We start from the raw sequence: 13,300 nt of genomic DNA on the forward strand, positions 1-13,300 counted from the left end.
CAGCTTGCGAGGACAGCACAGCTTGTGAGGACAGCACAGCTTGCGAGGACAGCACAGCTTGCGAGGACAGCACAGCTTGCGAGGACAGCACAGCTTGCAAGGACAGCACAGCTTGTGAGGACAGCACAGCTTGCGAGGACAGCACAGCTTGTGAGGACAGCACAGCTTGCGAGGACAGCACAGTTTGCGAGGACAGCACAGCTTGCGAGGACAGCACTGCTTGATAGGACGGCTCAACTTGAGAGAACAGCTCAACTTGTGAGGACAGCTCAACGTGAGAGAACAGCTCAACTAGAGAGGACAGCTCAACTTGAGAGGACAGCTCAACTTGAGAGGACAGCACAACTTGCGAGGACAGCACAACTTGCGAGGACAGCAAAGCTTGCGAGGACAGCAAAGCTTGAGAGGACAGCAAAGTTTGTGATGACAGCACGGCTTGCGAGGACAGCACGCTTCCAGGACAGCACGGCTTGCAAGGACAGCACGGCTTGCGAGGACAGCACGGCGTGTGAGGACAGCACGGGTTGCGAGGACAGCACGGGTTTCGAGGACAGCACGGCAAGCGAGGACAGCATGGCTTGCGAGGACAGCACAGGTTGTGAGGACAGCACAGATTGCGAGGACAGCAAAGCTTCCAAGGACAGCACAGCTTCCGAGGACAGCACAGCTTCCGAGGACAGCAAAGCTTCCGATGACAGCACAGCTTGCGAGGACAGCACAGCTTGCGTGGACAGCACAGCTTGCGAAGACAGCACAGCTTGCAAGGACTGCACAGCTTGCGAGGAGAGCACATCTTGTGAGGACAGCACAGCTTGCGAGGACAGCACAGCTTGCGAGGACAGCACAGATTGCGAGGACAGCACAGCTTGTGAGGACAGCATAGCTTGCGAGAACTGCACAGCTTGCGAGGACAGCACAGCTTGCGAGGACAGCATAGCTTGCGAGAACAGCACACCTTGTGGGGACAGCACAGCTTGCGGGGACAGCTAAACTTGAGAGGAGTGCTCAACTAGAGAGGACAGATCAACTAGAGAGGACAGATCAACTTGAGAGGACAGCTCAACTTGCGAGGACAGCTCAACTTGCTAGGACAGCTAGACTTACGAGAACAGCTCAACCTGCCAGGACAGCTCAACTTGAGAGGAGAGCACAACTTGAGAAGACAGCTCAACTTGAGAGTACGGCTCAACTTGAGACGACAGCTCAGTTTGAGACAACAGCACAACTTGAGAGGACAGCTCAACTTGAGAGGACAGCTCCACTAGAGCGGATAGCTCAACTTGAGAGGACAGCTCTACTTGAGAGGACAGCTCTACTTGAGAGGACAGCTCAACTTGAGAGGACACCTCAACTTGAGAGGACAGCTCAACTTGAGAGGACACCTCATTTTGAGAGGACACCTCAACCTGAGAGGACACCTCAACTTGAAAGGACACCTCAACTTGAGAAGATACCTCAACTTGAGAGGACAGCTCAATTTGAGAGGACAGCTCAACTTGAGAGGACAGCTCGATTTGAGAGGACAGCTCAACTTGAGAGGACAGCTCATATTGAGAGGTCAGCTCAACTTGAGAGGACAGCTACACTTGAGAGGACAGCACAACTTGGGAGGACAGCACAACTTGAGAGGGCAGCACAACTTGAGAGGACAGTACAACTTGCGAGGACAGCACAACTTGCACTAACAGCACAACTTGGGAGGACAGCACAGCTTGCGAGGACGGCACAGCTTGCGAGGACAGCACAGCTTGCGAGGACAGCGCAGCTAGCAAGGGGAGCTCAACTTGTGAGGACAGCTCAACTTGAGAGGACAGCACTACTTGAGAGGACAGCACAAGTTGCGATGATAGCAAAGCTTGCAAGGACAGCACAGCTTGTGAGGACAGCACGGCTAGCGAGGACAGTACGATTTGCGAGGACAGGTCGGCTGGCGAGGACAGCACGGCTTGCGAGGACAGCACGGGTTGCGAGGACAGCACAGGTTGTGAGGACAGCACAGCTTGCGAGGACAGCACAGCTTGCGAGGACATCACTGCTTGTGAGGACAGCACAGCTTGCAAGGACAGCACAGCTTGCGAGGACAGCACAGCTTGCGAGGCAGCACAGCTTGCGAGGACAGCTCAACATGAGAGGACAGCTCAACTTGGGAGGACAGCTCAACTTGAGAGGACTGCTCAACTGGAGAGGACAGCTCAACTTGAGAGGATAGCTCAACTAGAGAGGACAGCTCAAGAGGACAGCACAACTTGAGAGGACAGCACAACTTGCAAGGGTAGTAGACCTTGTGATTAACCTTGTAGTGCCATAACTATTGTACATTCAGTAACTGTTTCATTTGCAGCAACCTTTCTGTATACAGTAACACTTGCATGTACAGATATATTGATATGAATAGGAAGAATTTCACTTTCAGCAGTTTTCGCTAATAGAACAGTAATAGTGTGTGCTGCAACGACTGGAGCATTACAATAATCAGTACCATAAGCTGTGCTGTGTGGTGCCAAATAACAAGTTGTCAGATGAGAATCAAAGGCAATAAATCCACTGTAATACAATAGATGAGAGACAGACTTATCAGAACTGCTAGACATGCGTAATGCCGCATAAATCCACGCTGCCACTTGTGCCGCCCATTCACATAACGTAGTGTTACAAATGAAGTGCCTGCCGAAAACGCGGAGGGATTTCTATAGACTGTAACAATAAAAGAAAGGAAAGTGTGAAGAGCGTGGGACACAGGGCAGCCGATACGTTGTACGCCAAGGACGGAATACGTAGGAAAGCGCGGTCCAGTATTGCGATAGGGGGAGCGGTGGTGGGGGGGGGGTTAAGGGGCACAAAATGCGGCCTGTCATTCGTCGGAATTCGCAGCTCGCGGCCGATATCCCGTGGTGCGATTCCAGCGATGAGCACAGCCTCTCACAGCCGCCTGGAGGCGCCATAAAATTTTGACTGTTCACACTCAGCACTTTCATATCGACATGGCGAACATTCATGTTCAGCTTTTTGCTTCCAGGCTGCACTTCCTGAGTTAGCAGGCTTCAATGTAATATTGTTGCAACAGCAGCTTCCCGACTGAGAAAGCAAAACAGAAATTTACAGATCACACACACACACAAATCGTCGCAATTGGGCTGTATTAAAATAATTGGAGTATTACATAATAATTAAACCACAAGCAGTGCTGTGTGACAGCAGTGAAAGGGTGTCCAGAAGGAAATCCAGGGGAAAAAAAAATCCGCTGTAATACACGCCATCAGAGGCGGGGGTGTCACGCCTGCTAATACAATTAACGGCGACTATGTTAATTGCTGCTTGGGGGCTGGTGTGTCTGATGGCTTGGCAGCGCACGAACTGCTTGCTTACTTGCTTCCCAACTTAACAAGCGATGAACTTAACAACCGATGTCGCAACCAAATTATTTCAACAGTCACAGTTACAAGCGATGAACTTAACAAGCGATGTCGCAACCAAATTATTTCAACAGTCACATTTGTATCGCCGGTGTGGTTTGTGGCCGTTTTGGATTGTGTGTGTGGGGGGGGGGGAGGGTGAGTGTAGTGCGCAGCCTGTTGGCTTCGCAGCATGCATTATGTCCCGCTCCTAGCTGCCCGACTTAGCAACAGACACATTTGTATCGCTGGTGTGGTTTGTGGCCGTTTTCGTTTGTGTGTGTGGGGGGGGAGGGGGCAGGGTGAGTGTAGTGCGCAGCCTGTTGGCTTCGCAGCATGCATTATGTCCCGCTCCTAGCTGCCCGACTTAGCAACAGTCACATTTGTATCGCTGGTGTGGTTTGTGGCCGTTTTCGTTTGTGTGTGTGGGGGGGGAGGGGGCAGGGTGGGTGTAGTGCGCAGCCTGTTGGCTTGGCAGCATGCATTATGTCCCCCTCCTAGCTGCCCGACTTAGCAACCGACTTTGCAATGCGACTCCGCTGCGCTCCGCTAGGTCCCAGTTGCGTTATAAGGCGGCCACTCCGACCAAGTGACAGCGAGAGGTCCGCGTACACTAAGCTGTGCGCGGCGCGTCTCTTTCAAAATACGCTGCATTAACGTCCGTAACTCCTCGATGCCTTCACTTCAAATCTTAAAACTTTGACACCGCCAAGCGACCACCGACCTCAGTACGTCATACAAATTTCACCTCGATACGACCTTACTGTCCCTGAGAAAAACGCACTCAAAGACGCAAATACAAACCGAAAAACGGATTACACAAACTCGCGCAAAAGCTACTTTTTCGTCTGATGTACTTGCAAATTAAACACTTTCCGTTACTCTCCTTTCATTCCACTGTGGAAACTAGTATTTTTTACGTCGCCAAACGGTCCTATATCAAAGCAAACTACACTTACTGGGCCAGGCGGCGCGGCGCGGCGCGGCGCGTCTCTTCTCACCGTCTCAAAATACGCTGCATAAACGTCCGTAACTCCTCGATGCCTTCACTTCAAATCTTAAAACTTTGACACCGCCAAGCGACCACCGACCTCAGTACGTCATACAAATTTCACCTCGATACGACCTTACTGTCCCTGAGAAAAACGCACTCAAAGACGCAAATACAAACCGAAAAACGGATTACACAAACTCGCGCAAAAGCTACTTTTTCGTCTGATGTACTTGCAAATTAAACACTTTCCGTTACTCTCCTTTCATTCCACTGTGGAAACTAGTATTTTTTACGTCGCCAAACGGTCCTATATCAAAGCAAACTACACTTACTGGGCCAGGCGGCGCGGCGCGGCGCGGCGCGTCTCTTCTCACCGTCTCAAAATACGCTGCATAAACGTCCGTAACTCCTCGATGCCTTCACTTCAAATCTTAAAACTTTGACACCGCCAAGCGACCACCGACCTCAGTACGTCATACAAATTTCACCTCGATACGACCTTACTGTCCCTGAGAAAAACGCACTCAAAGACGCAAATACAAACCGAAAAACGGATTACACAAACTCGCGCAAAAGCTACTTTTTCGTCTGATGTACTTGCAAATTAAACACTTTCCGTTACTCTCCTTTCATTCCACTGTGGAAACTAGTATTTTTTACGTCGCCAAACGGTCCTATATCAAAGCAAACTACACTTACTGGGCCAGGCGGCGCGGCGCGGCGCGGCGCGTCTCTTCTCACCGTCTCAAAATACGCTGCATAAACGTCCGTAACTCCTCGATGCCTTCACTTCAAATCTTAAAACTTTGACACCGCCAAGCGACCACCGACCTCAGTACGTCATACAAATTTCACCTCGATACGACCTTACTGTCCCTGAGAAAAACGCACTCAAAGACGCAAATACAAACCGAAAAACGGATTACACAAACTCGCGCAAAAGCTACTTTTTCGTCTGATGTACTTGCAAATTAAACACTTTCCGTTACTCTCCTTTCATTCCACTGTGGAAACTAGTATTTTTTACGTCGCCAAACGGTCCTATATCAAAGCAAACTACACTTACTGGGCCAGGCGGCGCGGCGCGGCGCGGCGCGTCTCTTCTCACCGTCTCAAAATACGCTGCATAAACGTCCGTAACTCCTCGATGCCTTCACTTCAAATCTTAAAACTTTGACACCGCCAAGCGACCACCGACCTCAGTACGTCATACAAATTTCACCTCGATACGACCTTACTGTCCCTGAGAAAAACGCACTCAAAGACGCAAATACAAACCGAAAAACGGATTACACAAACTCGCGCAAAAGCTACTTTTTCGTCTGATGTACTTGCAAATTAAACACTTTCCGTTACTCTCCTTTCATTCCACTGTGGAAACTAGTATTTTTTACGTCGCCAAACGGTCCTATATCAAAGCAAACTACACTTACTGGGCCAGGCGGCGCGGCGCGGCGCGGCGCGTCTCTTCTCACCGTCTCAAAATACGCTGCATAAACGTCCGTAACTCCTCGATGCCTTCACTTCAAATCTTAAAACTTTGACACCGCCAAGCGACCACCGACCTCAGTACGTCATACAAATTTCACCTCGATACGACCTTACTGTCCCTGAGAAAAACGCACTCAAAGACGCAAATACAAACCGAAAAACGGATTACACAAACTCGCGCAAAAGCTACTTTTTCGTCTGATGTACTTGCAAATTAAACACTTTCCGTTACTCTCCTTTCATTCCACTGTGGAAACTAGTATTTTTTACGTCGCCAAACGGTCCTATATCAAAGCAAACTACACTTACTGGGCCAGGCGGCGCGGCGCGGCGCGGCGCGTCTCTTCTCACCGTCTCAAAATACGCTGCATAAACGTCCGTAACTCCTCGATGCCTTCACTTCAAATCTTAAAACTTTGACACCGCCAAGCGACCACCGACCTCAGTACGTCATACAAATTTCACCTCGATACGACCTTACTGTCCCTGAGAAAAACGCACTCAAAGACGCAAATACAAACCGAAAAACGGATTACACAAACTCGCGCAAAAGCTACTTTTTCGTCTGATGTACTTGCAAATTAAACACTTTCCGTTACTCTCCTTTCATTCCACTGTGGAAACTAGTATTTTTTACGTCGCCAAACGGTCCTATATCAAAGCAAACTACACTTACTGGGCCAGGCGGCGCGGCGCGGCGCGGCGCGTCTCTTCTCACCGTCTCAAAATACGCTGCATAAACGTCCGTAACTCCTCGATGCCTTCACTTCAAATCTTAAAACTTTGACACCGCCAAGCGACCACCGACCTCAGTACGTCATACAAATTTCACCTCGATACGACCTTACTGTCCCTGAGAAAAACGCACTCAAAGACGCAAATACAAACCGAAAAACGGATTACACAAACTCGCGCAAAAGCTACTTTTTCGTCTGATGTACTTGCAAATTAAACACTTTCCGTTACTCTCCTTTCATTCCACTGTGGAAACTAGTATTTTTTACGTCGCCAAACGGTCCTATATCAAAGCAAACTACACTTACTGGGCCAGGCGGCGCGGCGCGGCGCGGCGCGTCTCTTCTCACCGTCTCAAAATACGCTGCATAAACGTCCGTAACTCCTCGATGCCTTCACTTCAAATCTTAAAACTTTGACACCGCCAAGCGACCACCGACCTCAGTACGTCATACAAATTTCACCTCGATACGACCTTACTGTCCCTGAGAAAAACGCACTCAAAGACGCAAATACAAACCGAAAAACGGATTACACAAACTCGCGCAAAAGCTACTTTTTCGTCTGATGTACTTGCAAATTAAACACTTTCCGTTACTCTCCTTTCATTCCACTGTGGAAACTAGTATTTTTTACGTCGCCAAACGGTCCTATATCAAAGCAAACTACACTTACTGGGCCAGGCGGCGCGGCGCGGCGCGGCGCGTCTCTTCTCACCGTCTCAAAATACGCTGCATAAACGTCCGTAACTCCTCGATGCCTTCACTTCAAATCTTAAAACTTTGACACCGCCAAGCGACCACCGACCTCAGTACGTCATACAAATTTCACCTCGATACGACCTTACTGTCCCTGAGAAAAACGCACTCAAAGACGCAAATACAAACCGAAAAACGGATTACACAAACTCGCGCAAAAGCTACTTTTTCGTCTGATGTACTTGCAAATTAAACACTTTCCGTTACTCTCCTTTCATTCCACTGTGGAAACTAGTATTTTTTACGTCGCCAAACGGTCCTATATCAAAGCAAACTACACTTACTGGGCCAGGCGGCGCGGCGCGGCGCGGCGCGTCTCTTCTCACCGTCTCAAAATACGCTGCATAAACGTCCGTAACTCCTCGATGCCTTCACTTCAAATCTTAAAACTTTGACACCGCCAAGCGACCACCGACCTCAGTACGTCATACAAATTTCACCTCGATACGACCTTACTGTCCCTGAGAAAAACGCACTCAAAGACGCAAATACAAACCGAAAAACGGATTACACAAACTCGCGCAAAAGCTACTTTTTCGTCTGATGTACTTGCAAATTAAACACTTTCCGTTACTCTCCTTTCATTCCACTGTGGAAACTAGTATTTTTTACGTCGCCAAACGGTCCTATATCAAAGCAAACTACACTTACTGGGCCAGGCGGCGCGGCGCGGCGCGGCGCGTCTCTTCTCACCGTCTCAAAATACGCTGCATAAACGTCCGTAACTCCTCGATGCCTTCACTTCAAATCTTAAAACTTTGACACCGCCAAGCGACCACCGACCTCAGTACGTCATACAAATTTCACCTCGATACGACCTTACTGTCCCTGAGAAAAACGCACTCAAAGACGCAAATACAAACCGAAAAACGGATTACACAAACTCGCGCAAAAGCTACTTTTTCGTCTGATGTACTTGCAAATTAAACACTTTCCGTTACTCTCCTTTCATTCCACTGTGGAAACTAGTATTTTTTACGTCGCCAAACGGTCCTATATCAAAGCAAACTACACTTACTGGGCCAGGCGGCGCGGCGCGGCGCGGCGCGTCTCTTCTCACCGTCTCAAAATACGCTGCATAAACGTCCGTAACTCCTCGATGCCTTCACTTCAAATCTTAAAACTTTGACACCGCCAAGCGACCACCGACCTCAGTACGTCATACAAATTTCACCTCGATACGACCTTACTGTCCCTGAGAAAAACGCACTCAAAGACGCAAATACAAACCGAAAAACGGATTACACAAACTCGCGCAAAAGCTACTTTTTCGTCTGATGTACTTGCAAATTAAACACTTTCCGTTACTCTCCTTTCATTCCACTGTGGAAACTAGTATTTTTTACGTCGCCAAACGGTCCTATATCAAAGCAAACTACACTTACTGGGCCAGGCGGCGCGGCGCGGCGCGGCGCGTCTCTTCTCACCGTCTCAAAATACGCTGCATAAACGTCCGTAACTCCTCGATGCCTTCACTTCAAATCTTAAAACTTTGACACCGCCAAGCGACCACCGACCTCAGTACGTCATACAAATTTCACCTCGATACGACCTTACTGTCCCTGAGAAAAACGCACTCAAAGACGCAAATACAAACCGAAAAACGGATTACACAAACTCGCGCAAAAGCTACTTTTTCGTCTGATGTACTTGCAAATTAAACACTTTCCGTTACTCTCCTTTCATTCCACTGTGGAAACTAGTATTTTTTACGTCGCCAAACGGTCCTATATCAAAGCAAACTACACTTACTGGGCCAGGCGGCGCGGCGCGGCGCGGCGCGTCTCTTCTCACCGTCTCAAAATACGCTGCATAAACGTCCGTAACTCCTCGATGCCTTCACTTCAAATCTTAAAACTTTGACACCGCCAAGCGACCACCGACCTCAGTACGTCATACAAATTTCACCTCGATACGACCTTACTGTCCCTGAGAAAAACGCACTCAAAGACGCAAATACAAACCGAAAAACGGATTACACAAACTCGCGCAAAAGCTACTTTTTCGTCTGATGTACTTGCAAATTAAACACTTTCCGTTACTCTCCTTTCATTCCACTGTGGAAACTAGTATTTTTTACGTCGCCAAACGGTCCTATATCAAAGCAAACTACACTTACTGGGCCAGGCGGCGCGGCGCGGCGCGGCGCGTCTCTTCTCACCGTCTCAAAATACGCTGCATAAACGTCCGTAACTCCTCGATGCCTTCACTTCAAATCTTAAAACTTTGACACCGCCAAGCGACCACCGACCTCAGTACGTCATACAAATTTCACCTCGATACGACCTTACTGTCCCTGAGAAAAACGCACTCAAAGACGCAAATACAAACCGAAAAACGGATTACACAAACTCGCGCAAAAGCTACTTTTTCGTCTGATGTACTTGCAAATTAAACACTTTCCGTTACTCTCCTTTCATTCCACTGTGGAAACTAGTATTTTTTACGTCGCCAAACGGTCCTATATCAAAGCAAACTACACTTACTGGGCCAGGCGGCGCGGCGCGGCGCGGCGCGTCTCTTCTCACCGTCTCAAAATACGCTGCATAAACGTCCGTAACTCCTCGATGCCTTCACTTCAAATCTTAAAACTTTGACACCGCCAAGCGACCACCGACCTCAGTACGTCATACAAATTTCACCTCGATACGACCTTACTGTCCCTGAGAAAAACGCACTCAAAGACGCAAATACAAACCGAAAAACGGATTACACAAACTCGCGCAAAAGCTACTTTTTCGTCTGATGTACTTGCAAATTAAACACTTTCCGTTACTCTCCTTTCATTCCACTGTGGAAACTAGTATTTTTTACGTCGCCAAACGGTCCTATATCAAAGCAAACTACACTTACTGGGCCAGGCGGCGCGGCGCGGCGCGGCGCGTCTCTTCTCACCGTCTCAAAATACGCTGCATAAACGTCCGTAACTCCTCGATGCCTTCACTTCAAATCTTAAAACTTTGACACCGCCAAGCGACCACCGACCTCAGTACGTCATACAAATTTCACCTCGATACGACCTTACTGTCCCTGAGAAAAACGCACTCAAAGACGCAAATACAAACCGAAAAACGGATTACACAAACTCGCGCAAAAGCTACTTTTTCGTCTGATGTACTTGCAAATTAAACACTTTCCGTTACTCTCCTTTCATTCCACTGTGGAAACTAGTATTTTTTACGTCGCCAAACGGTCCTATATCAAAGCAAACTACACTTACTGGGCCAGGCGGCGCGGCGCGGCGCGGCGCGTCTCTTCTCACCGTCTCAAAATACGCTGCATAAACGTCCGTAACTCCTCGATGCCTTCACTTCAAATCTTAAAACTTTGACACCGCCAAGCGACCACCGACCTCAGTACGTCATACAAATTTCACCTCGATACGACCTTACTGTCCCTGAGAAAAACGCACTCAAAGACGCAAATACAAACCGAAAAACGGATTACACAAACTCGCGCAAAAGCTACTTTTTCGTCTGATGTACTTGCAAATTAAACACTTTCCGTTACTCTCCTTTCATTCCACTGTGGAAACTAGTATTTTTTACGTCGCCAAACGGTCCTATATCAAAGCAAACTACACTTACTGGGCCAGGCGGCGCGGCGCGGCGCGGCGCGTCTCTTCTCACCGTCTCAAAATACGCTGCATAAACGTCCGTAACTCCTCGATGCCTTCACTTCAAATCTTAAAACTTTGACACCGCCAAGCGACCACCGACCTCAGTACGTCATACAAATTTCACCTCGATACGACCTTACTGTCCCTGAGAAAAACGCACTCAAAGACGCAAATACAAACCGAAAAACGGATTACACAAACTCGCGCAAAAGCTACTTTTTCGTCTGATGTACTTGCAAATTAAACACTTTCCGTTACTCTCCTTTCATTCCACTGTGGAAACTAGTATTTTTTACGTCGCCAAACGGTCCTATATCAAAGCAAACTACACTTACTGGGCCAGGCGGCGCGGCGCGGCGCGGCGCGTCTCTTCTCACCGTCTCAAAATACGCTGCATAAACGTCCGTAACTCCTCGATGCCTTCACTTCAAATCTTAAAACTTTGACACCGCCAAGCGACCACCGACCTCAGTACGTCATACAAATTTCACCTCGATACGACCTTACTGTCCCTGAGAAAAACGCACTCAAAGACGCAAATACAAACCGAAAAACGGATTACACAAACTCGCGCAAAAGCTACTTTTTCGTCTGATGTACTTGCAAATTAAACACTTTCCGTTACTCTCCTTTCATTCCACTGTGGAAACTAGTATTTTTTACGTCGCCAAACGGTCCTATATCAAAGCAAACTACACTTACTGGGCCAGGCGGCGCGGCGCGGCGCGGCGCGTCTCTTCTCACCGTCTCAAAATACGCTGCATAAACGTCCGTAACTCCTCGATGCCTTCACTTCAAATCTTAAAACTTTGACACCGCCAAGCGACCACCGACCTCAGTACGTCATACAAATTTCACCTCGATACGACCTTACTGTCCCTGAGAAAAACGCACTCAAAGACGCAAATACAAACCGAAAAAACGGATTACACAAACTCGCGCAAAAGCTACTTTTTCGTCTGATGTACTTGCAAATTAAACACTTTCCGTTACTCTCCTTTCATTCCACTGTGGAAACTAGTATTTTTTACGTCGCCAAACGGTCCTATATCAAAGCAAACTACACTTACTGGGCCAGGCGGCGCGGCGCGGCGCGGCGCGTCTCTTCTCACCGTCTCAAAATACGCTGCATAAACGTCCGTAACTCCTCGATGCCTTCACTTCAAATCTTAAAACTTTGACACCGCCAAGCGACCACCGACCTCAGTACGTCATACAAATTTCACCTCGATACGACCTTACTGTCCCTGAGAAAAACGCACTCAAAGACGCAAATACAAACCGAAAAACGGATTACACAAACTCGCGCAAAAGCTACTTTTTCGTCTGATGTACTTGCAAATTAAACACTTTCCGTTACTCTCCTTTCATTCCACTGTGGAAACTAGTATTTTTTACGTCGCCAAACGGTCCTATATCAAAGCAAACTACACTTACTGGGCCAGGCGGCGCGGCGCGGCGCGGCGCGTCTCTTCTCACCGTCTCAAAATACGCTGCATAAACGTCCGTAACTCCTCGATGCCTTCACTTCAAATCTTAAAACTTTGACACCGCCAAGCGACCACCGACCTCAGTACGTCATACAAATTTCACCTCGATACGACCTTACTGTCCCTGAGAAAAACGCACTCAAAGACGCAAATACAAACCGAAAAACGGATTACACAAACTCGCGCAAAAGCTACTTTTTCGTCTGATGTACTTGCAAATTAAACACTTTCCGTTACTCTCCTTTCATTCCACTGTGGAAACTAGTATTTTTTACGTCGCCAAACGGTCCTATATCAAAGCAAACTACACTTACTGGGCCAGGCGGCGCGGCGCGGCGCGGCGCGTCTCTTCTCACCGTCTCAAAATACGCTGCATAAACGTCCGTAACTCCTCGATGCCTTCACTTCAAATCTTAAAACTTTGACACCGCCAAGCGACCACCGACCTCAGTACGTCATACAAATTTCACCTCGATACGACCTTACTGTCCCTGAGAAAAACGCACTCAAAGACGCAAATACAAACCGAAAAACGGATTACACAAACTCGCGCAAAAGCTACTTTTTCGTCTGATGTACTTGCAAATTAAACACTTTCCGTTACTCTCCTTTCATTCCACTGTGGAAACTAGTATTTTTTACGTCGCCAAACGGTCCTATATCAAAGCAAACTACACTTACTGGGCCAGGCGGCGCGGCGCGGCGCGGCGCGTCTCTTCTCACCGTCTCAAAATACGCTGCATAAACGTCCGTAACTCCTCGATGCCTTCACTTCAAATCTTAAAACTTTGACACCGCCAAGCGACCACCGACCTCAGTAC

This window comes from Schistocerca piceifrons, unplaced genomic scaffold (genome assembly GCF_021461385.2).
Source record: "Schistocerca piceifrons isolate TAMUIC-IGC-003096 unplaced genomic scaffold, iqSchPice1.1 HiC_scaffold_1878, whole genome shotgun sequence".
NCBI classification, from domain to species: domain Eukaryota; kingdom Metazoa; phylum Arthropoda; class Insecta; order Orthoptera; family Acrididae; genus Schistocerca; species Schistocerca piceifrons.